We start from the raw sequence: 22,716 nt of genomic DNA, 5'->3' as shown, positions 1-22,716 counted from the left end.
GCAATTTCTCCCATCTGGTGGTTTGCTAAGTGTTTTACCATGCCATGCCATTTAGGAGAAGATGCTTGGACAGCTTTGGTATGTGTGACACAGTTTGGGGTGACCCTGCTGTAAGCGTTTTGGGCTGGGATGGGAAGCAAATCACAGCAACTTGCGGGAAGCTGATGTTGCTTAAACCTAATCCCATTCATTTGATTGTACTTTAAACAGCCTCATTTTGTATTTGATTTTAGATGGCAAGTGGAAGGAGAGCTCAGCGTGATTTTGTCCAGCAAAGGTTTTCATTCTCAATGTTTTTCCTTCTGCACCACTTCTAATGTTCATTTATTTGCACCTCCTATGCTGTTTTCTCCAAAGGTCAGCAAAGCTTTCTGAGAAGTGCTGGTCAGAATCTGTAGCTAAGTAACATTATCCAAAGCCCTCAAGGAAGAGGCTCAATGTTCCTTCTATGTAGTTAGGTAGAAGGAAAATGGTTAAGGCTGAAGCTGAGGTCTGTACAGCCCCTAGACTGAATGCAAAGAAAGAGCGAGGAGTCTTTGGGTTTCTCTTACACAGTTTCTCCAAGGGCTTGAACAGGGCTCCTTCAGCATGTACTAAGGCGCCTGCATCCAGTTGGTCTTAATGCTGGCTGCTTCTCCATCCTCATGTGCACAGGCATTTGTGCAGGGGTGTGGGAGCAAGGCCGGGGCCGTGTCCAGAAGCTACAGACAAGCACAGGGGGGCTCTGCCCTCTTTGGCAGCAGTGCCAGCCTCTGCCTGTCAGGGATTCGTGGCTCCGACAGCGTGGAGTACAGAGTTTCCCCGTACGTGTCGCTTCTCTGGCTTGGTGCAAGAGAAAATAATGAGCTAAGCTAGAGCTGAGGTGCTGCTGGACTGACTCGAACTTGGCTCCTCTCTTAAGCTCCCAACTTTTCTCTATGCAGATGTTATCCAATTAGTTGGGAGGCAGGAGCAGTTTCTTGACTCAATTTTGCTTTCCAGGCCAAATGCCTGGAAGCTAAGGAGGGAAACGGATGGTACTGGAATAATAACCACCTTCCCCGAGCCTGAGCAGAGTGGTTAAGACCCATCTTTTTTTCAGTGTTATTACGAATTCTGCCAAGCTGTACAATAGATGTTGGGGGAGGAGGCTTTGCTGTGTTTTTTTTTTCTTTATTCCTTGATACATCCAGGATTTCTTTTTTTTTTTTCAACCACTAAGCTAAGAAAGCAAGCAGGGAAGAATACGCTGTGATTTGCAGTTGTGTGATTAAAAACGTTTATTCCTTAAACCTCTCACAAAAACGTCTTCTGATTTTTAATGTCTTTTTTTCCTTTCTCTCCCCACCCTGACTTCTCTAGCCAGAATGACATTTCAGCCTTATGAAATCAGAGGTCTGCTTTCTTACCGGGATTTAGAACAGCATAACCCAGTTGCCATGATTTTGAAGAATTACTTGCTTATTCCTTAAGAGCAGTTTTATTTTCCTAGCTTCTTTTCATGGAACAAGGACCAATGAAAGCAATTTGAGCGGAGAAGCCATGCCCCCTTCTCCAGCATCCCTCACAAAAGGCACTGCTGCAAAGATCTGCTGCTGCTTCTGCAGCTGGGGCGGGTTTTCTCCATCAATAATGCAGGCCCCGAAGTCAGCTGTGTGCAGTTGTAAAGTCACTCATTCAGCAGTAATTTCACAAATGCCTCTCTCGTGGAAAATTCAGCCATGTACTTGGGGGGGGGCGGAGGAGGAATGTGAGCGTTTCTGAAAGCAGGTCAAATTCAGTCTGACCTCACTGGTTTGGACAGCAGGACACTGAAATGTGTGCCCTCCTCTGCTGCACACTCACCGTTCCCAAACCTGAGCACCAGCAAAACCGTAGCTCCCCCATCTTCCAGGCGCTTCCAAAAGAAATGTTTTAACATCATTGTTAGCCCGTGCTCCGCGAGCTGCTCTTTCAAAGATTTCGCCTCGAGGGGAAATAAGGAGTTGCTGTCATTTGAAATTTACTCAGCATTGGCTAAACGATGGCATTTGTCACTTCTGCTCTGCGTGTTGTTCAAACCGGCCCTCGTGCGTGTCAGGCTGGATGCTGTGTTTGCTTACTTGCTCTCCGTCTTTGTTCCTTGGGAGAGCAGAGGGCAATTAATATCACCTAAAAACGTGGCGTGGCACAACCCTTTTTTTCTTTGTGTAGCTTTCACACACGGATGCCATCAAGAGCGTTACGTGCATCCCGTTTCAAAAGCACTTCGGTGAAGCAAAATCACTAGGAGACACTGACCGATTTTTTAGGAATGGATCTGAAATAATTGGCACGCTTGCTTTATGCCGCAGCTTGCTTTGTGCTGCTGACCTTGTATCCCTGACGTCTGAATCACTGTCATGTCGGTGACAGTGATGTGTCTGAGCAGTCCGAAGGAATCCTGCAATTACTTTAATATTTTGCATAATGCTGGTGGAATTTCATGATTTGTTGTGAGGGGATCACATCCAATTACCTCATTCATTAAAACAGGGAAAATAGTGGAAGTTTGGTGATACGTGCCAGGAGAGTGAGAAAGAAGTGTAATGTCATTTGTGATGTCCTAGTCACTAATTTTTTCTTTCCCTTTCTCTCTCACTTTACAGGTCATGTTTCTGAGCCAATTTTGAGGAAATGTGGTGAAGGTCAACTTGCTCTGTTTTGGGGGAAAATTCTGGTAAGTGGTACCGTCTTGATCACTTTTGGGTTTCAATGACAAATTCAGACAGATTGTTTTAACATTTATTTCAGTTTTATTTTATTTTTTCACTTGATGGGAAATGCAGCTCACAGAGATGTAGCTGATTACACGTATTTTTCTTCCTCTGGTATGGGGGCTCACAGTGGGAGAAGCACTGACAGAAAGCAGCCTGCTGGGCCTCAAGGCAAGGAATGCAGTTTCATTTGCTCCAGTGGCATCTGCTTATTGTGTTTGTAGCTGCTATACTCAGCTGAAGAGTGGTTGAGCTAAAATCTGTAGTAGAAGAAACACAAAGCCTAACTGAAAAACAAGAAAGAAAAAAAGAAAAAAAAAGGCGTGGTAGAGCTATAAACAATCAGGAGAAAAATAGTAATGTAGGGGGAGCACATACCTCCCAAAGCAGTGGGGGTGTGCAGTCAACTGGGAAATTTCCCTCTAGGGAACGTGCTTTGGCAGGGGGGTTGGACCTGGTGATCTCTTGAGGTCCCTTCTAACCCCTACAATTCTGTGATTGTGTGAAATCTGTCTGTTCCCAGAGCATCTGACCAGCATGCTTGCCTCTAGCTTCCATGTGGAGCCAGGACATTTTGCTTATTGCTGTGAGATAAGGAGGCAGTAGGTGCTCCTGTGTGATGTACCAGCCTTCATATTCCTCCTTTCCATCCCACATGGCAAACTTTGCTGCTTCTCTGGTTGGTCTCTGGACACCACACTTCCAGAGGCTTCTGGTCCTACAGGCGCTGTGGGATCGTGGCGTGTTGTGGGTGATGTGTCTGTGCTGCTCAGTCATGCCCCTGGGAGGAGAAGGAGGCAGAGAAGAATGGAAGATAATTAGTGATGTGCCCCCAGCTAGAAGGGAGTAGTCCTGAGAAAACTCTTCCTAGTTTTCACTTATCTCCAGCCCAACCTGAAAAAAAGCAAAACTGTTTTACATTAGTTTGTAGATTCACCTTGCTTTTTCCCCTTGGAGACTCAATGTATGCAGCTGTGGCTGGTGCCAATTGATCACCATCTCCCTTGGAAAAAAAAAATGCCTGCAGAAGATTGTGTCCTTTCTTTCCCTTGGCCAAGCAGGGTCTTGGACAGAAATTTTTTCTTCAACCAGCGTGTGCAGATTGCAGATGAAAACTGGCTTCTTCTCCACTGGCAGAAGACTTCAGAGTAAGATGGCCTGCAGGGGTAGAAAACTGAAAATCAAAGAGTGGCTCTGTGAGAACACTTATTCTTTTCTGTGATTTAAAACAAACAATAACCAAAAAAAAACCAACAACCAACACCACAAAACAGATGTTGTTACATCATACAGAAGGATCAGGATTAGCTAGCAGATGTTTAAGTGTAGATCATTTAGCCTTCTGCAGCGTGGATAGTCTTAAAGATCAGAAAAGATGACCAAGATCAGAATTTAAAAAAAAAAGTCAGCCAAAAGCATGAAACACCTTGTTCAACTGTACCTTGGTAAACCCTACCACAGACCTTTTAAGCATTTTTTTCTCTACAGTTTGGCTTTTTGGACAATTGTTCATGTTGTAAAGCTTCCACTTACATCCCTATACAGGAAAATATGACTACAATTAATTACCTGGAATTTAGTTGTAGGCCCAAAGGTGAGCTACAGACCAGCTGCATGAACTTGTTAATCCATGAGATTTTGTGCTGACTTCTGTTACTGCAAGAGAAGATAGGATGTATATCTAGTTTGCTCTTTGGTGATAAGAACTATACTTTGAGACTAAAGTTGTCCAGTGCCCTTACATATTGGCTGATCTCTGTGTGACAAAGCTATGGTGCTGTCAGGTCTAGAAGCAGCATCGTAGTGCAAAAATGGTGTTGCTGTGTAACACAAAGGAAAATAAGTTTATGGGCAGCCCTGGTAGTCAGATTGTTGTGTTTAAATTTCCCTTCAAAGTTGCATCAGCTGAGACTGGTCTAGGCTCCGTGGCTGTCCTTAATGAAGAAACATAGCTCAAGAGCAGCAAGGGGAAAGGGATGAAAGAAACATGTTTATCAGAATCATAGAATAAATTTGGTGGAAGAAACTGATCCATATGGGGCATCTTCTCTGCCAGTGAGAGGGGTTTTGGAGAAGACCCTCCCAACCCCACATCAGGGAAGCTGCTTCCTGTGGCTCCAAAGAAACGTGGTGTCACATAGATGCAGCAAACTTGTCAGTGAGGGGAAAAACAGTCTGGTTTACCGAGAGTCTACTTGCACAGTGTTTCTCACCCTTTAGTTCATGTCCAGACTTGGGGAGCATGGCTGCTGACTTGGCTGAATCTCAAACTCAGAAGAAGGTTAGCTGACAAACTGATGCTCCTGAAAATCACCTGTTTCCCTGAGTAGCTCAGACATAACCTAATAAACAGAGACACTTCTCACTGCTGGTTTTTGTACACACCCTGGAATTTCTTCAAGTCAGCCTGGAAATGAGTTTGTGGCACTCCATGCTCCAGGATTTTGCACCAAAATTTAGTATTGTTTTCCATTATGATATGTAAACAGCCTCTGCAACTTCTGCTTGTTTTCATAGCTGTTCCTTTCCCTCCTTCTACTTCAAACAGTTTGCAAAATCTCGTTTTGAGGTAGAACAGTCAGGAACCTTGAGTTTCTTGTCTGCAAGGATCTCTGAAACATCTCCCCGCCCACTGTAGATTTCTCTATGGCATTCCAAATTCACAGAGACGTTAAAAATAATTGCAAAAATGCAAGGGAAGGAAATAGTTTTGACCAGCCTCTGTCCCTAAACCACTGAATCCAAGAAGGACTGGGCACCAAGAGAACATTTTGAATTTATCCTGACATAGCATCTGAGCACAGAAGTCACTTATTCATCCTGGATCAAAGTCCTGGAAAAGATCATGCAGGCTCCAGATCAAAAATTCATAATGGATGTAGGAGCTGATTAGAGAAGTATACTTGAATGCTGCGAGGGGAATCTTGACTGAATTCAAAACTCACTCAGCTGAGCTGATGATATCTTCCTGAGCAGTGTGAGTAGAGACCTCTTTTGATGAGATTTCTGTAAAGCAGCCTCATGGATGTCAGAGCAGGTACTGTCAACACTTACACATTTGACCCTCGTGTTGAACACCCGTAGTGTTCGCTGGGCAGTCATGGAGCCACCACCTCTCCAGCACATGAAATACTTACACAACTGCAAGGAGCCCCAGGAGTGCTTCCTGCTGCAGGTGTGATGCTGTACATTCGTCCTGTCTTACAGATTTACTCTTTCCAGGAACTCTGTGAATGCTTGAAACACAGGTCTTGAAACTGAAAGTATACTTGGGAAATCCACTGCTCCTTTCAACCTGAATTTAGGCAGGGGCACCCTCCTAGGTGCTGGGCTTTTGGATGTTTCAGTTGAAATCAGAGATGCTGCGCTTCCATCTGAACACTTGTCAATACATTCGAAGCAACTGCACATCTTAAACAGTGGTTTCAGCTATTTTTAGTTGCTCAGTTATATCATGGAAAATTTGTATTTCAGCTGCTAAGACACACCTCTGGTGTTTTGATGGTGTGGTTGTTTGTTTTTTTTTCCCATTAAGGGCAGTCAGATTCCTCCCCTCTATTTTAAACAAATAAAAAAATTAGCAGGTAGTGCCTGCTTTGATTTTTAGAGATTATATGAAAACAACTTGTCAGTAACTTTATGCACACTAAGTTTGTTTGCCTGTAGAAGGATGGTGATGCTCTGTGCATTCCTGGGTGTCTGATTTCTGTGGCACAATTATTTACATCCAGGACACCTACCAAAAATGCTTTTGAATTTCTCGTGGTGATTCTTCTCACTTGTCAAGCTTCTGACATAAAGTATTACAGATCAACTATGTATTATCTGCAAAGAGCTTGGAATAAGTGCTCTTATTGCAAAAATAACCCAGCATAACTTGTGCATCATTACCTGTATTCTGCCATGCCCACAAGAGGCTTTGCCAGAATCATTAGCTGTTCTTTGTAATTATGGTTGACCTGGTGTATTTTGGTCCTGTTTCTAGTAGCTTTTAGTTTTCCAGAGTAATTAATTTGGGCACTGACACACCTCATGATGTGCTTCTGTTGTGTAACTTCATTACCCCTTCCTGCTGGCTGCAGATTATCGTGCCTATTTAGGAAGAAAAGTATGTGGAAATTCACGAGCATTTAAAATATCTTGGGTTTTACTGAGATTTGCTACACTATGCTAGTAATTCCTCCAGTTCTAGTCTGTTTCTTTTCTTCCAGTCTCCTCCATCCCAAAGATGTGCATTTAGTAATGCATTTAGTTTAGCTGTTGGGGTTCTGGGGGGCTGAAGTTGAGGTGATCCAAAGAGAGTCGGTCTGTGGGCCATCCGTCTGGAGAACCCTCCTGAATTAGCCACTGGATAAGAAATAAGGAAGGACTGGTAAGACAGCAAACAGTAGAGTACCACATGCTGCTGCATCCCCTGGCTTTCTTAGCTGGCTCAGCAGCAGAGACCTTTGAACCATGGTGTTACGGCAACTCGGAGATCCATCACAGAATGTTGTAAGTGATAAACTGTTTTTCTGTGGCTTTGGGTTTTTGTTTTTGTTAACAAGCTCTCCAAACACTCCACTGAAAGAAGAGCATTAAATTTGCAAATTCAGATGTTTGCTGCAGGGAGTGTTACATCAACTTTGCTCTTTTCTGCACGTGCTTCGGGGTGTTTTTGTCGCTGCTCAGTTGATACAAAAGCTCCTGTTCCCTCACACTTGCATGTTCTTGTACCTTCTGTTCCCCTTCCTCCCCTCTGGAGGACTGAATAAAAATGTTTGTGCAATATGCTGTAGGGGTCACTGCCATCAAACCTGTTGTGAGCTCAGATTTAGATGCAGAGCAAACTTGCACCTGGTTTCACATATTTAAGAGTAGGTCAGCTTGCAGCAGGCTGGTCCCGCCAACCTGGTAGCAGGATCCTGGGCATTGTAGCTGTAATCCCAAAGAATGGAGTCACTAGGAAATAATACTTCTTTAGTGAGCCCTTGCAAATGGATTTTTATTTTTTTTTCAGAGGTCAGTAATTTATTACTTGTTTTTTCAGAGGTCGGTAATTTGGTCGTCTTTGGGAGGAGTGTTTTGCAGAGGTCAAAATACAAAGATTTTGCCTTGCCACCTTACAGGCTTTTGGTCCAAATCACAAAACCTCTCAAGCTGCTCGAGGAGTGACCAGAGGCTTTTAACATGGACAAATCACTCTGATTTCCCATGCCTTGTTTCAGAATTAGCTTGAAAAAAAATCAGGCTGAAGTCATGCCAAAAATCCCAAACGGCAACAAAGTAAAGAAAAAAAACTCACAGCAAACATCCAGCCTGGAAAAGGTTGCCAGAGCTGGAAGCTGTGCCAAGTTTCTAATCAGGCAGCACCAGGGTCTCGGTAGGTAATGTTGCCACCCGGCAGCGACCCATGTGAGAGGCGAGGAAGCAGGATCCGTGTGACGTGCGGCGCCGTGCATGGACCAGACCCGAGATTACCAGGACTAGCGAACGTGATTTCTGAGCATCAGATAAGGCACTGACTGCAGATAAGACTCATGGTAACTGACTGCACGTTGCAGTACTAAATACATCTATAGATACAGACCAAGGTATGTGGACGGGTGTAAATTTCCCCTTCCTGACACGAGCACGCTATGTTTTGTAGTAGAGCCAAGGCACCGGCTTATTTCTAGAGTTTCTTTTATGAAATCTTGGGAGGAAGGGGGTGGTTAATGTAATTCTCTCGACATTAATTCTGCCTCATCAATACTTCATGGATTTAATAGATTTTAGACCTAAAATCATTTGGGAGATTGTTTTATCCGCCAAGCATAGCAGAGGCTGCTGAAGCTAAATGGAGGACAGAAGGCATCAGGGTGTGTTACAGGGTACTGCAGCACCCAGATGTAACTATTGTGGGGTTTGTTTCTGTCTGCCCTTTGTGAAACTTTACATTGGGCACTAAATACTTTGCATATAGGCAAGCTACCTCCTTGGTAAGAGCTTGTTAAAGGTCTCTAGACACAAGTGTGTTTCCACCTCACAGCATAAGCACATTGCTTTAGTTTTTCACCTCCCCTTCCATCTCCCTCCTGCTTAAATGCTCCTCTGGCATGGGCATAATGAAACTGCATAGAAAGGAGCACGAAGGAGAGGAGAGATCTCCCTGCAGATTAACAAAGCCGAGTATTTCTGGACATTGAGTTATTTATATCAATCAGTTTGCTAAGCTCAAAGATAAAAGCAAGCCTGGGAAGCAATCCAGAAAAAAATAAAATAAAATAAAAATAAAGAAGACAGTGTGAAGACGCAGCATTGGTGAGTGTTTTCGGGCGGCCTGCAGTGCTGTATGGCAATAGCCATTTCAAAATAAAAGTGAGATGGGCGGATCTGGAAGGCCGCTGCTCAGAGCTGGGGGAGATCCCTGCTGGATGTGTCAGGCTGGGTAAGCTCGGCGCTGCTGGAGCGCCCTGCGTCATCCTGCAGCATCCCTGCTGCCAGCAGCGAGCAGAGCTCCTCGGCTCCAAGGGGTCCCTCGCAGCCACCACCAGTGTGGGGAAGGCAGCTCTTCCCAAGGCACGTTATCAAGGGCACGTTATCAGGGAAATAAAGCACGGACGGTGCCGTTTAGAGAATAGCCATTTTTAGACAATATCCACCGGCGTAAGGCTGTGATTATGCTGTATCATCCTGAGAGCCTCGGAGCTAACAGAGGTTTGTACAGCCTTTAATAAATAGTGTTTTGTCCATACCTACACTGTGCCCACGGATAGGAATATATCTAGTGTAGTACATCATAATGCTTCCATTGTTTTTAGGGAAAATTGTAAAAGATTCAACTGTGTAAATGCCATTCCCGCCCAGCCCACTTAGTACTACGAGACAGGGAGAAGTCTGCTTTGAAATTCTCCCTCCAGCAAAAGCTTGAAAAGCCTTGAAGATTGCGTGCATCCTTGATCATGTCATGCAGCAGCAGCCCTGAGAAATACAGAATCTCGTAGCTCAGGCTGCTAGCGTTTTGAATGCCCTTCTGGGTGTGGAGAATCCTGCCTTTCTGCTGTTACGAGGTGGTATCTCATCCTGCAACAACTTCTCAGACCATATTGACTTCCTGGCACAGGTTTTGCATTTTTTAATCAAACTATTTCTTGTTGTATTTTACCTTGTGCAAAAATCGTGACAACCCAAAGCAAGTAGCTTTACAGATAAAATGATAAAAATATAAGTGGCATGAGAGTTTTTGCATTCTTTCTGTAATTACTAGATAAAAAGCCTGCATGTATCTTAGATGTGATTTGAAACATCAGCCTGCTTTGGTCCTTGGTTATTTTTTTTTCCAATTTGTACAGTTAAATGCTAGTTAGAAGGAAGATGGTATGGAAAGAAACACTGCACACTTTGTAAACATGAGTTCAGGTCATTTCTTGTCCTCTTTTGTTGCTCATCAAAAGTTAGAAGTTTTGTCATTTTTTCAGTGGGATCTTGCACCAGATTCTAGCACAACTTGCTTTAAAGCTAGTGGTTACATCAGTGCACCAGCACCCGTTGCTGCTAGGTGCTCATTCTGGTGAGCTGTAATTGCAGCAAATCATCAGTTTTGGAAAGTCCTCATTTAGCTGTTATGTCTGTTGGCTGTGTATGACAATTAGGAGTTGTCCATTCTTTCCCCACAGCTTGTTCCATGTTATTAGGGCACTAGTCTCTCTCTACATGCCATTTACTGTCAAAACACAATCCTTTTATCCCCCATTTCGTCTGGTTTACATCACTTGATGGGTTTGGACAATTGTGTGTCTTTATTCTTCTAAGATGGAGGCTGATAGAAGATTCAGTACACGAAGTTCTGCTCTACCTATAGAGCAGGATATCTGCAAATACATCTGTAGCCATATAGAAAATATAGAAGCTGACAGCTGAGAGATCCTGTAGACTTCTCATTGTTTTCTACCATGGTGCTCATCTGTCAAAACACAGAGAAACAAATCTGTATATGAATGAAGTGGCTTTTTTTACGTTGTCTAGGAAGACCAAGCAACATCCACAGTCCTATTTTTAAGATATCCTTTCTGCCCGTGTTGGTATGTGCTAAGTATCTTTGCAGGAGCCCGAGATCGTTGCATTTGCTTTTTAATAAGTTTCCCTCTTGAGTTTTGCCCTCTAAGTGACTGTAATTACACAGGGAGGCTTAGCTCGGGTCTAACCACCAGTTTTCCTGTATGTCATTAGACGTTGTTAGAGGATCAGCCTGCCCGGTTGTAAATGACAGCATACATCTTCCTCTAATCCTTTTCTGGATGAGGCTGGCTATAAGGCAGGCGCTTCGGAAGAGAGGGAGCACTATTCTAAGCTGACGAGGCAGAAGGAAGGCTTGTGTTGAATCAGGGGCTGCTTGCAACAACATTTTGATCGTGGTTCACGTTGAAGCACCTCGAAGATGCAAGCCCCATCGCTGTAGCCTAACAGAAGTCCTGTATGTTAGCACTGAAGTATTCATCATTTCTGGGCTATTAGCGTGGCATGTGCCCTCCACATGTCTGTCATCCTCTGCAAGCAGTGGAGATGTTATCCAGAAGCAGTTGTGTGCAGAAACTTGCCAGGTCACGCATGGGAAACGTGCTACTGACTTCTCAACGGGAGCGAGTCCTGCACAGCGCTGTGGCTTGCGGCTTCGTCCCACCACCTTCACGTGGCTGATGCTCAGAGGTAGCACCCTGCCTGTGATGACAGCAGCCTCCAGGAGGGCTGTATGTTGTGTAATACGCAGAAAACATCCCACCTGAAAGACATCTCAGCAGCCCAGCGCTGGGCAGGGCTCTGAGACCAGAGGTCTGGGTTTGAAGGCAGGGATCAAAGCCCTCGGCTGTGCACGGGTGGGAGTGCTTGGGAAGAGCTCGCACAAAGATGGGGTTTGTTACTTTGCCTTTCCCATCTGGTTTAGGTCCCTAGAATTGTAACTGCTTTTACCCAAGTAAGATTTGGGTGAATTTACGTGGGAATTCAGTTTTAAATTTTGGGGGGAAATGTGGATTGTTAATCTCCTGTTACCAGACCGCTTTTACAGCACCTTTCAGATTCCAGAAGTCAAAAGAAGAGTGTGCTTTCCCTCTGAGGCATATATTTGAGGCATCTTTGAAAGTCACATGTACCACAGGAGACTTAGCAAAAGCACAGTGTTTTTTTTTGCTGTATTAAATATTTCCCTAGCTGTACTTCTGATTAAAGAAATAAATTCCTAAGCCATGACTTTTAACCACCTCTTCTCTAGGAAAGCTCTTCATAACCGCAGTGAGAGACCAGCCCCAGCTCAGGCCACTGTCCTGCTTCAGCAGGAGCTGTAAGAGGGCTGCCATGTAGAGAATTTTTATCTCAAATTATCACTGCTGCTTCACTTCCACTGTAAAAAGCAATTCTCATGGTATTTTTTTTCCTAGAATATTCCTCTTCTTGCTTGTAGAGGATACCCATGAATATATTCAATGTCTTGCTCTCTTCTTTATTCTTTTGTATCTCTTATGTCTGGGAAAAATTCCAGGAGCTTTATGGTGTAGCTTTAGGCGCTTCTGGGTTGGAAATGCTTCTACGTGTCACGCAGACAAGAACTGTCCTTGTTTAAAAAAAAAAAAAAAAAAACACAGAAAACTCTTCAGTTCCGTGATGGAGGAGGAGGAAGGTGCCCTAGGCACAGCTGGCGATTAGTTGTATAGTTTCTTCAGGTTGATAACCAGCTCTGATAGAAATCTGTTCGTTGATGGACAGTTCCCTAATGATACTGGACAGGGAGAGCAGCAAATTTAATATGCTCCACAAGTCGGGGTTGGGTGAAACACCAGAAAACTCTTGGAAGTCTGAGATAAATCCCCTTGGAGCTTGCTTTGTCTGCTCACGACTTTCCCTTTCTGGTATTTAACCAAGTTTGAATCCAGGTCATCTCTCCTAGGCTAATCTATGTCAGTGGAGTGGTGGAGTGTGAAGGGAGCTTTTCCTTTCTTTCTCTCTCTCACTCACCTGGAACACATAAGCAAAAGAGCAGGCGGTACTGAAGCTGAAACTGTGGCAGTCCACACATGTCGAAGTAGCTGCTGGGAACCGCAGCAACAGAAATCTGGTCTTGGTCAGTTTGGCAAAGCATAAACTAGCAAGTGACTCATCAAATGTACTTCTGCAGTCATTCGGCAGGTAATGCTGTACATTTGCTAATGTTAATAAGCTTGACTGTAGCTTAAAAAGGTCCAGCAACCTCCAATTAAACTTTCTGTAATTTTCAGAAGTAATTGAAGTAATTCCTTCTCATGTTGCGTGCTGTTTCTCTGCAAGGATCCGGAAACATCCACGTCATCACAATCCATTTGTTACGTTTAATAGATGTTGCTCATCTTATACTTAAAAAAAGTTTGAAAAAATAGAATTCTTTAATGGAGCCCAGTTAAATCTTTTGCAAAGGCTTTTAAAGTGTCAGATAGGGCTTGCAAATAGCAGAGACTGGCGCTGCGGATTATTTAAATCTGTATGACATCACCAGTGGATAATTTAAAAAAAAAAAAAAACACACTTATTATGTAAATGTATTCAGTAACCAGTAAGGTTATGTATGTGAGAAATCATACTTTTGTGCGCTTTAAGTCAGCTCACCTGCGTTGTGTTTGTTCTCGGCGGAGCACAGCATCTGATTGTGACTTGGAACATCTCCAGGGAGCTCATCTCCAAATTGCTGCTGTGATTTACGGGAACTGAATCATGAAGCTTCTTGAACCTTTCAGAGCTTCCTGCTTCTTTGTTGGTCTTTTTAGATCTAACATAGTTTTAAATACTTCTCAGCGATTAGATTAGGCGCAGGCAATTTCCTTTTCAAATTGCCTGAGCAGGCCCTTTGGTAAACAGTAATAACCTTGTTGTGGCTCAATAGGGTTTGGCAGGCTAATTAAAATGGACTTCGGGGCTGCAAATAGGTATGCAGGAAAACTCTACAGGTCTGCTCAGAGGCTTGATTGGGTTTCCATGGACGTTGGTTCAGTTGTGACCATGCGTGTCTTCTGTTTATGGTTTCCACTGTAATCTGTACATTGTTTGCTTCAGAAAATCATAGTTTATAAGCAGGTTGATTGATAAAACACTTCTATTTCCTACCCCATAACTGCTTCAACCACCCAATCCATTAGATGGATGCATCTTGATTAATGCCATCTCTTCTGTAGGAGTTTATGCTAAAACTGCTTTAATCCCTGAATGTTCAGGATTTTTTAAGGCAGAGGAAATAGAGAGGAGTTAAAGATTTCACACAAGTCAAGAATTGCCGTACGAGGATCTTTCCAAATAAGTCCGAGATTTGTACAAAACTGACGACTGCGTTTTCATGCAGGGCCTGTATTGATTTTGTGCTGCATGACACATCCTGCTAGGTCTTTGTGCACAATAAACCACACTGACCTCCCGACCCTTCCCCTGACAACCTCATCGTTTTCCAGCTGAATGTGCCTGGTCACCCTGCAGCTATCGCCATAAACACATATGTAACTTTCAAAATCATTTCTTGAGCTTTTTTCATTTCAGAGAGCGCAGAGAAAGCAGTGTCCCTGTCCACACACGGGCATACCCACACATTTCCAACCAGTAGTCAGATTGCTAAAAAAAAAAAGCCCATGGGTAATTAGCACTGTGAGTATAGTTAATCGATTTCAAATTAAATGCCACCGGCACTGGCAAAAGGTCACACTAGGTTTTGTTATGGGTTTGAGAAACCCCCTGGTTTAGTGTGTGCTGTCTCTGGGAACGGTTATTGTCTTTGTGTGCTGCCTGTGACAATAAAGGAGCAAGGACTGCAGTTTTTGCAAATGATGCTGTACATTTTATTATTATTTTAATATACATCATGGTTTTCTATGTTGATTTTAAGAAAAAAACTCTTAAATGTAAGGAGGCAGTTGTATCTTCTTAAGCATGGAAAAAAGAGCTGGGGCGAGGATGGGGTAGGAACCTCATCTCTGGCTTCCTAGTCCACCATTCTCATTATTAGACGGTTTTGCCTCCTAGGCAGACAGATTACTTCATATTTTCATTCATTAATGATTTATCAGACAGCTCCTCCCCTACAGGCTCATCTCCTCTGTTATCCGCGCGGCCCACACGCAACCAGCAGCACGCAGCTGCCAGCTGGCACTCGCACGTGAAGCGTGTGCTTTACTACCTGTACTTAAAGCAAAACAAGTGAGAGAGATGAGGCGACCCCACACGTAAAGCAGAAGCTCTTGTGCCTTTGTTATGGGAATGCTTGGTGGCCTCTGAAAGCTCTGGGCGTTTTGGTGGGCAGGTGCGCTTGGTAGCAGTTTCCATTTTAGTCCCAGGTAGTATTAGTTCGAGAAGAGGGAGTGCTGGGGAGAAAATGAAAGAGCTTTGTCTGTGAACAGGAAGGTGTGGGTTGGCTTTAATTTCAGGTTTTGCTATCAGGTTCTTGGCACAACAGCTCTTTTGAAATCCTTTTCCAGTTGTCTGTATGAGAGAGTGATTTTTATCACACCACTAAAGATTAACGCTATTCTTGTTCTCCTTTCTGCTCTCAGAAATCAGTTGTGCTCCGAGGCCTGGGAAAGGGAGCCCAAATGAAATCCCATGATGAAAGGGAAGAAGGCCAGAGTTGCTTACCACTCTCCAGTTTGTCCACCCCAAAGAGGTTGTGACTGGGCACAACAGGGGAACAAGGGTTGTAGAACAGGAGGGAAGAGTATAACTTAGGAGAGGAGTAATAAATCTCATTATTTTAGCAGGTTACAATGGAAATTATGCACTAAAGGTGCAATGAGCACCTCAGCAGGGAGAAACCGACTGCCCCTAGGATACCTAAAATATCTTTTCACCCTCACTATTTTCAAGAACTTCCTCGGTTGTTCAGGCTGAGCTGGAGCTTTACACTGCTGTTGTGAGGGGAGAGCTAGCAGGAGAAGGGGATTCAGGCTGCCACACATAATGGGTTAGCTGTTCTGTTGTGTGCTGCAAGACTAATCGATTTGAATGCCTCTGGCTTCGGAGGGGAGAGAGGTGGGTGAGAACAGTAGGCGTCTGTGTGCTCTGGGCAGCCAGGTGTCTGCACAAGCGCTGTGAGCGCTGAGGGAGATGAGGCTCTTGCTGCTCCTCGCCGGCCTCCCCCAGGGCTGGGTGGGAGGCCCTGGTGGGGCTGTGCTCACACAGGCCGAGGAAAGAGGTCACTGTGTGGTGGCTCAGGATAGCATAGAGGGAAACCAAGACAAAACTACAACTAACTCATTTCAAGGGGTAGTTTGTGAGCAGAGCAGGGAGTTGGGACACAGATCTTACATGTCCCCGGGCCAAGGGCACAGCCCGTCGGTGTCAGCACAACTGGTTCATCCCAGCTGGATGGGGACAGCACTTGCCGTCAGTAAAGCCAAGTGTATGTTTACAGCACCCTGACTGCTTCACAGTAATTCCCTGCACACGGAGCACGTTGCCTCACACAGCATGCATGAAGTGTACAAGAGGTTGGTGCAGCATAAAGTCTGCACTGAATTTCCACCCAGTGCTAACTGCCTGTGGTAAACCACTGCTCGCCAAGCAGCTGTTTGGGTTTTTTTTCTGTGCATCTCATAGCTCCACCACTCGCATTAGAACACAGGTTCTGAAAAAAGCAGGAATTTGAACCATGCCATTTCCTCACAAAATGCGTGCTGTGTTTTTTGCTACGTTACTGAATTGCTGCATTTGTCTCTAGTTTCCTGGAAGGAAGGAGAGGAGGATGCTGTTAAGTGCAGCAGATCTGTCTGTGACCTGACAGAATCACAAAACTGCTGGGGTTAGACAGGACCTCTGGAGGTGATCCACCCCCTGTTCAAACCAGGGTCAGCTTGAAATTGGTATCTCAGAGCTGTGTCCCTTTGGGTTTTGAGTATCTCCGGCACTGGAGAAATCACAGCCTCTCTGGACAGCCAGTTCCAGTGCTCAACACCCTCGCAATAGAAAAGTTTCTTTTCCTGTATTTAAATGACATTTCCTGTATTTTACTCTGTGCCCATTGCTGCTTTCTCTGTCACCGGCACCACTGAGATGTCTTGCCTTGTCTTCTTTGCTGCCTCTCATCAGGCACACCTTGATCAGATCCACCTCACCCTTCTCTCCTCTAGGCTAAATGTTCCCAACTTTATCAGCTTTTCTTCACATGACAAAAGCTCCAATCTCTTACTATCTTTGTGGCTCTTTGCTGGCCTCACTCCAGTGCATCCATGTGTGTTGTGCACTGGGAAGCCCCAAACTGGACACAGCACTCCTTAAGAGCCTCAGCAGTGCTGAGTAAAGGGGAAGGATCACCTCCCTTTATGTACTGGCCGTGCACTTTCTAACACAATCCAGGTGCTGTTGGCCATCTTTGCCATAAGGAAACACGGCTGGTTTACGTTCAACTTAGCATCCATTGGGACACCCAGTTTTTTTCCTGCTTTCTAGCTGGTCGGCCCCCAATATGTTCTCCCTAGCATTGGGTTATTTCCCCCCAAGCACAGAACTTTGTATTTCACTTTGTTGAACTTTATGAGGTTGTTGGCCCATTTCTCCAGCCTGTCAAGGTACTTGTGAATGGCAGCACAACCATCTCATGTACCAGCTATTCCTCCCAAACTTTCTGAAGATGCACACTCTGGCATTAATGAAGAAATTAAACAGTATTGACACCAATGTCAACTTCTGGAGCACACCACTAGTGCCCCATTCAGCAGCAGGCCCACGTTTTCCCCAGTCTTCCTTTTGCTGCTGATATTCATACAGAAAAGCTTCTTGCTGCTTTTCACATCTCTTGAATTCAGCTCCTTTGGGTTTCCTAACCCTCTCTGACCCCATTTCCAGCTTTTGTGCATTTCCATTTTATGTTTGACTTCAGTCAGGAGCTTCTTGTTCATTCATGTGGGTCTCCTGCTACCACTGTTTAGCTTCCTACATATTGAGATGGAGCATTGTGGAGCATCCAGGAGGTGATCCCTGAAAATTAACCAGCTCTCCTGGACCCGTATTTTCTCTGGGGCTGTATCCCATGTGATTCTTGTAATCCTATGTAATTCTTGTAATTCCATGCAATGCAATGCACATTCCTGAAGAAGCCAAAACTGGCTTTTTGGAAAAAAGGCAACCACCATCTCCCGGTCATTGCAGCCATTACTGCTCCTGACCTTCACATCCCATGGTCTTTGTTTGTAAGCATGGTGTCCAGCACAGCGTTCCCCATTGTTGGCTCTTCGATCACCTCTGTTAGGAAGTTACCATCAGTGCTCTTCAGGAACCCCTCCTGGAACATTGATTCCCATTGCTGATTTCAGCCTTTTCCCATGTTAAACATGTCTGTGGCTGCTATTTCTTTGTGCAAGCTACTTGATCATTTTACACGGCCAAACTTTTGAACCCCATCCTGAAATGATGTCATGTGGAGAGCAGCTCGCAAAAGAAGGCTATGTGAGGCTTGTACCAAAGTGCAACCCGTAACCCACCTAACGTGTTGGGTTTTATTTCCACCTCTTTTCTCACGCTTAAATGTAAAATAAGCATTATGCTGTTGGAACCAGGCAAAGGCTAATTTGCCTCATTTGAATGTGAAAAGGAGCCCACATCCTTCCTGTGCCCTGCAAAGAATGCAAAAAGACTTTACAGAGAAAACAGATGTACTAATATGTATCACTTGTGGGGGGCAGGGGGAATCGGGGTGCTGCCACTAAAGCAGTGCTGAGCTTGCAAGGAAACAAAAGAGCCAGCGTACAAAATATTGTGCTGGGAAGCCGACAAAGTTGGGACTGTTCTCTTTCACTTACATTTATGCTCCTGGCATCTGAAAACCACTCTGAAAAATATATACAAAAGAAAACATGTAGCCTCCTTCTTCACGCTCAAGAAAACCTGCACTGAAGACGCTTAGAGTGCTCAGAGGCAAACAAAAAACAGAAGCTTTTGATCCTTAGAGAAATCTGAGTTTCAGGGACAATATTGCCTTGCCAGAAAAGTAAGCTACTCAAAACCATAAATGAAGTAAACATAACTTTTGGAAGTGTCCACTAATTTTATTTATATTTTGAATTCCCCTACATCTCTTACACACAAATATGAAAGAGTTAGTGCTGTCAGCTCTCCAAAAATACAGGATGTAGTGGGGATGGTTTTAATGGTTTAGAACAGCATGGAAGATAGACAACAAATGAACTCCGGAATTATTTCTACAGCTGTACAACCCACTTCAGAATACCGTCTTTTCCTGAGCGATCTGTTTATTCATCTTCAAGTACTTCAGTAACGAGCAGTCAGCACTGGTCGGTCAGCTTGTGAATCTGCTGATGCTCAAAACTCCCCAAATTCACCAGCCTGCTGCAGGTTTGGCCCAGAAGCATAACAGAGTCCCTTGCCAGTGATTAGCTTGTAGACAGGAGGCAGTTGTTTGTGGCCATTCATAATTTATAACATACGTGTATTGTAGGTCGCAGTAATAAATGGGATTCTACAGGAGAATGAATGCTTCTTCTTAAAAGGCTACCTCAGACTTCCTAAATTAAAAACTGGGTTTATGAAAGCAAAGATTTGAAACGTGTCAATTAGTCCTCTTCATTATTTTTTTTCAGCAGTAGCGTTTGGGGAACAGCCATGGAGGGTGCAATGCTTTATGAAGGCATTGTGCTGTTCTCCCTAAATGCAGCATGCAGTTGTCCTACAACCTGGAATACTAGAGCTCAGGACCATAAAAAGGACCCTTCAGAACTGATGCTTCCTCCTCAACATACTGTTTGCATCTTCAGGAAGTGTTCTTAATTCACGGGAGTTTGAAAACCACAGCACTGATGCAAAAACTAACTTGTAGATATAAGAGCTTCAATAATGCTGAAAAGAGAAATTTTAAGCCCACTTACACAAGTGTGAATGCAATACAACAGCTTGATGTGTTTGAATGTGGTTTACCTGCAGGCTTGTTTTGTAGGATCAGGCTAAATAAAATCTTGGCCTTGAACTACTATCTGTGTTTTGGAACAAACATCGCAATGCAGCACGCTGCAGAAGGAAGGAAGCAGAATAGAAGCTAGATCACTTTCCTTTCCTGCATTATTTCTTGTAAGTGTAGTCTTCGTACATATGGAATAAACATTTCCTGTTGTAAAAATACTGTCACAGCCTGCAGTAGCCAAATAACCGATAAACCACTGTCACCGAAAACTGGAAGTCAATTAGACTGGCACGTTTAAGGAGAAATGTTCAAAGCATGCAGATGGTCAGCAATCCACTGCTCTGGAAAGACGGTGAGCATGCACAACCTGATAACTGCTGTGGTTGTCAACAAATGCAGCCTTGTTGTATGGAAGGAATTATAAACCTTGACTCGTGCAAATGGCAGTGTAATGATATGGGCACATTTGGTTCCTGCTTTTTGCTTTGTGTCGTCTATGCAGCTAGACAAAATGGTGTAGGTATCTTATTCTCTCCGTTTCACGTGCTTTAATTCTACTGTGCAGATACTTTATTTATCTCTGTCTGGAGTAATACTGCTTTGTAACACTACTCCTCAAGCTGTCTGACAGCACTATTAAATCCTCGCTGTGCTAACCGCCCTGTCATTGCACTGTGATAGCAGCCCCAGAGCTGGGAATCCAATTTAACACTAATAAACTTCTATTTTGGTTAAAGCCCCCTCCTCATTCCTAGTACTAGGAAAACGTTTCAACTGTGTTGTTGCATCCTGTACAAATGCTTTAAAAATTTAACAAAACAGCATGAGAAAGACAGGGAACTCCTTTGGATGTCCAGTCTTATTTTTGACCAGCCTTTGTCCTCTGGCTCTCTGGAGCAGTGCCTACAAAGTTTTCTTTCTGTTAGGTTACACAAGGGGCAGAACACCATACACTACTGTGGCTGAAGTGTTTGATAATTCCTGATGATTGGAGATCTTAAAACCCGAGTTCCCTGGACATCAAAACACTCACGTAGGTCCCAAAATGTCTGACAAAGCCTGTCAAAGCGTGTCTGACTGCAATGATGATGCAAACGTGGGCCACACTTTGTGGCCGTATTGTGGGAGCAGGTCCCGTAAAGGGTAGGAGATGAAGGGCAGGAGTTTGTTTCTTCATTTGTGCACAGGTGGTTTAATATTCTGGATCAAGGAGTTTAGTGGCTGCAACATGTAATCACTCATCTCTCAGAGACCCTGCTTCTTATGGATGTTCAAGCAGTGATTTTTATCTGTCATGGTCAGACAGCAGATGCGGACTCTTACTGTGACAGAGTTACCCACACAAGTAGCTGCAGAAAAGGGAAGTGAGAATCAATTTCTTCATAAGACTTTCTCCTTGGAAGTATTCTAGGTACACAGAAAGGGGAAGCCTTGAGGATCTTGTCTGTTTTTTGCGTGATAGCATTACAGGCAGCCTGTCTGGATGGACTGATGGGGAGCTGGAGGAATGGGAGAAAAGGAAAATTGTGAGTTGCAAGGGTGGAAACCTTTCTTAGCAAGGAGGTAGAGGGAGGAGGGCATCAGCTTGGGATTTGCTTGTTTGGTCTGTGTTCATTGTACAAACCTGGGGGAAGAGCCATGTTCAACCCTGGTATTTTCCCATATGAGTTCTAAAAACTGTACCACCGCTGTATGTTCTTCTCTCTTTTCCTTTCATAGAGGAATTATTTCAGGAGCAACTGCAACTAGTCAGAAAGTTTTATTCTCAGGATCGTCATCGTGGCTTCCTTGATCTGGTTTCCTACCACAATTCATCCTTCTCTTGGAAAAAAGCATCCCCAGCTTTCGTTCTTACATTCCCTGAGCAGAAAAATAAGCGTCGCCGCGATGTTCTCTGACATCAAGCTCTGCAGCCACAAAGCTGCTAAAGCTTGGGCATTTAAATGAGTGGCAGGGCAGAAATGTGTCATCCTGACCATAGCATTGAGAGCAGCACCCTGAATTTTACAAGAAGGGGAGAAGGGGAAGAAGAGCAGTGCTGTAAGGGGAGGGGAGTGTGTTAGTAAGCTTTTTGAGTGCACAGTGGCCATAAAGGACTGAATTATGCTGCTCCTGGGGTTGTAGATGAATATCCTCTATGGAACAGATGTTTCGTGTGAGTTATATGCAAAGAGCAAGTTATATACACAAGTCGTGTAAATTTAAACTATAAATCAAACACCATCTATATATCTAAATGATACTTTGGAAGAGTTTGCCTCAGTTTGCTGTTTCTCAGCCAACATGCATGAGTTGTATTGCTGAGAGGTGAGCATGTGTTTGGCTGGGTTTTGGGTAGTGCTGTGTTCTCTTACTGTTTTTTTCAGTGAGCAGAGGAGACCTGGTGAAACCCTTTTCTAGACTCTGTTTACATCAGCACCTTCGATCTGCCTGCGTCCAAAAGAATTATGTCAAAGCAATTGCCTGCGTTTGTTTCTCAGTGTGTTCTCCGGCAGCACTGTCGCTTGAGGGTCAAACTGGAATACATTAAACTGGAATTGGGGCAGAAACTGCAGGCAGCCTCAGGTCAATGATGCCTCTTGAGATCTGTGAAAGTGACACTTCTGGGGTTCATTGCGTTCACGTCCATAGCATTGCTGTGTCTGGGCTGGCTGAGCTACAGAGGCGGATGGTTAGGCTCACAGTCTCCCATTTAATTCTCTCTCTGTGTGTCTGGAGTAAAAGGAAAAGCCTAGGATTGACTTATTTCTTAATATTTCAAAAAGTTAGGGTTTTCAAAATCCATATGCTAAGGCTATTTTTGTCTACGTAGTCTCTACACATTTATGGTTAGGAAATTACCACAATAAAGCCATCCTTTGAAATAAATCTGTGGATTCCAGTTATGTGATCTTTGTAATCTGAGTACTAAAATAGTACATCTTTTCTTATAAAAAAGCCTTTAGAAGGTTTAAAAACTTACTTGGACACGTGCTTAACAGAACACCCTAATGCTGTAGGTTGTAGGTGGGATTGTGCCAGAGGAAGGGGGAGAAAAACGCATCCAGGAGGACAGCAAGTATTTATACATAAAAATGCACTGTTCAAACTGTACTTTATCAGGCTCTGATTCACATTCTATTAGTAGCT

The 22,716-nt window shown here is 44.0% G+C and overlaps 1 protein-coding gene across 2 annotated transcripts in view; it reads left to right on the top strand.

Moving 5' to 3' along the window:
* FYN (FYN proto-oncogene, Src family tyrosine kinase) overlaps positions 1-22,716 on the top strand; it is a 129,339-nt gene that overhangs the window by 53,173 nt on the left and 53,450 nt on the right. For both annotated transcript variants that reach the window (XM_084285385.1, XM_084285384.1), the window contains exon 2: positions 2,607-2,677. The gene's annotated coding sequence lies outside the window, so the exon portion shown is untranslated. The remainder of the gene's footprint in view (positions 1-2,606; positions 2,678-22,716) is intronic.

This window comes from Netta rufina (genome assembly GCF_964035555.1).
Source record: "Netta rufina genome assembly, chromosome: 3".
In the NCBI taxonomy this organism is placed as follows: domain Eukaryota; kingdom Metazoa; phylum Chordata; class Aves; order Anseriformes; family Anatidae; genus Netta; species Netta rufina.
This window is presented reverse-complemented; position numbering and strand designations above follow the sequence as displayed.